Source organism: Galeopterus variegatus, unplaced genomic scaffold (assembly GCF_000696425.1).
Source record: "Galeopterus variegatus unplaced genomic scaffold, G_variegatus-3.0.2 Scaffold27357, whole genome shotgun sequence".
Taxonomy (NCBI): domain Eukaryota; kingdom Metazoa; phylum Chordata; class Mammalia; order Dermoptera; family Cynocephalidae; genus Galeopterus; species Galeopterus variegatus.
Genome location: NW_007753468.1, coordinates 4,924 through 7,752, shown reverse-complemented (window position 1 = coordinate 7,752; position 2,829 = coordinate 4,924). Strand labels below are relative to the sequence as shown.

Below are 2,829 nucleotides of genomic sequence, written 5' to 3'. Positions count from 1 at the left end.
GGGTCTTGAAGGACTTCACATAGATGGTTTTGCTGACTGTTCTTCCTCTGGGCAGAAATGACAAGTGATATCCTAAATGATCTCAAATCACAAATGATCCTAAGTGAATGAGTTCCTGCCCTACAAATACATTTTCCCTTGAAAATCAAGCTACAGCTTCCCTCCTTAACCCGTTCTGAAATCCACCAGCCTTCACTTGACTCAAGGTGACAGAGCGCCTCCAGAAGTCCTTTTTTGTATCTTTAAATATCACATTCCTTTCTTCTTATTCCATCTTAACTGAAGAGAAAAACATTTTATATGGAAAAGTCTGGATTTATTTTGAAAATATCTTCCTGAAAAGTTTAAATCCTGTCATCCTTCCTCACTGGTTTTATTTAATATACAAGCATTGAGTGTTTATGTGTTTGGGAAATGATGCTAAATACATGCCTCATCTTCTCAAACCTTTATATAAATACTATTACTATTCCCACTTTGTAGATAGAGAAATTGCTGGTAAGTAGAAGAGGCATAATTCTAAGCCAGAACTATCCCACACCAAAGTCAGTGCTCTTAGCCACTAGTCCTTGCCAAGGGACATGGCAGTCATGTCATTTGTCTTTCTTTGTTCAATTCCAAATGAGCCCTCAGTCAGTGTGGCAGGTAAGCCGAAAAACGGGGTAGAGGGGACACATTTCTGCCCTTCTGACAGCACTTACTCTGCTCCCTGACTTTTGAATGAGTGCAAAGGACTCCACCTTGCCTCTCCCCATCTCTTCCATCTGCCTTTTAGTCTTTCTTCCAACACGCCTTCGCCCCTTCATTCCTCTTTGCGCTAAATCTCAAGTAGCAAAGGGGCATGAGGAAAGGAACAGGGAGAGAAAATGAAAAGTAATGCTGGTCTTCTCTTTGCCCACTGTAGTCCTGCTCCATTTGGTAATCGTATCATTTCCTCATTATTTCCTTACACTGTTCAGCTCTTTTCACAAGATCCTTTTCATGAATACCTCGTGTGTACCTGTCTCAACGTTTGTGTCACATTCTACACGTGATAGAATTCCTGGGTTGAAAGGTATCTTAGGAAAGTCCACAAGATGAGGTTACAGATTCACAAATAGCTGCTCAAGTTAACATGGTTGAAATTTTTAAACTTGAAGTCAAATGTTGCGACTTTGAATCCAGTATTGTCCACTGCGCCACATTGATAAGAGAAAGAGCATTAGCATGTGTTTACCACTGCAATCTTGTAATAACAAAATGGGTTTGCACTCCATTGGGATGAGTCCTAGACTGTTGATGAATTATATCACTCTGAGGATGTCTTCAGTTCCATTTAATAGGAATATTTTAAATTTTACAGCGATGAACAGCAGCGAGATTACTTAATGGAAAGACGGGACCTCGCCATTGATTTTATTTTTTCTTTAGTATTAATAGAAGTTTTGAAACAGGTAGGTAATTAATTTATTGTTACTTTTAAATAGCACTTATTAATCTAAAAACTAATCAAGATTTGAAAGTCTAAATTTATTAAATTGTTTATGAATTCCAAATACTGGGTCACATATGAATTATGTTTATTGATTGCTAAAAGTCATATGTAGTTATTGAAAGTACTGTTACTGATTTGCTCTTTAATATTCTCTTCCAAGTTAAGAATCATCTTTTCATTTTTTTCTTTTTTTCAGATTCCACTTCATCCTGTAATAGACAGTTTAATACATGATGTTATTAACCTGGCTTTCAAGCACTTTAAGTACAAAGAAGGGTAAGGTGATTTCTCACCTTAGACTATTGAAGAAGTTGGGTGTTTAACACTAAATCAATGGTTTGCTCTTTTCAGACAACCAGGGGTCCCTAATTTGTCTAATTATACCTTCTCTTAGGTACCTTGGTCCTAACACTGGCAATATGCACATCGTGGCAGACCTGTATGCAGAAGTCATTGGAGTATTGGCACAAGCTAAGTAAGTGAACATCAGAGCCCTTTACTGTGAGAACATGAGTGCCTCTTTCTTTCCTCCCCAGCCCTCACTTAAGGGGGGGATATTTGTGAGCTAAAAGAACTAGGGCTCTTCTAGCCATGTGTGCCCCATCTCTGAAACTGACTAGAAACTCCTCCAAGGCAGATACTAAGTTATCTTGTTCACGATCAGTTGGGCCAGATTCATGATCAGTTGGGCCAGATTCTACCCAGAGTCTATGGGTTTCTGACAATTGCATAAAAGAAAGAAATGGACTAACCAAATTACTTTTCTCTCTGCTCAAATATTCCAAAGAAGGTTATCAGTTTTTAAAGTTCTGTTTCTATAGTCTATGAGTGGGTGGATACAATATATCATCAGTGAGTGGGAAAATTCCATTCTAGAATGCCCCTTTTACTATAGTCCTTAGTTCAGCTGAGCTAAAAATGTCCCAGATTCAGTCATGGAAACAAGTTGGAGGGAAAATTCTCATTGCTAAATTTATCTGGCCCCATAGCACTACTTAGCAGGCTAGAACAAAGTAGCGTTAGACTATTAGCTAGAATATACTTCTTCCAAAAGTGACGTCACACCCTACTTACCATCTTCATTTCATCCAACCCTGAGGCAAATTGGGCAAGATCCTGAACACCTAGGTTAGGCAAAATGAGCCAGAGACATAATGTGTTTTCAAGCCAAGAGGCCAGCTTAAAGCAACAGTGATGCCCCAGTCCTTGTGAAATGCAATCCTCAGAGAATTTTATCTTCTGGAAATGGAATTTCCTAACTTAATAGCATGGAAATACACAATTTATCCAAAAAAATGTTTTTTAAAGCACTTACTCAGCAGCCTTGCATAGCCAAAACATAGACAAGAACTCAG

At 38.4% G+C, this 2,829-nt stretch overlaps 1 long non-coding RNA gene across 1 annotated transcript; it reads left to right on the top strand.

Moving 5' to 3' along the window:
• Window positions 1-1,351: 1,351 nt before the first annotated feature.
• LOC103583734 lies at window positions 1,352-1,951 on the top strand. Its single transcript, XR_549889.1, has 3 exons — window positions 1,352-1,433; window positions 1,671-1,750; window positions 1,869-1,951. It is a non-coding gene; the product is annotated as an uncharacterized LOC103583734 (long non-coding RNA).
• Window positions 1,952-2,829: the final 878 nt, after the last annotated feature.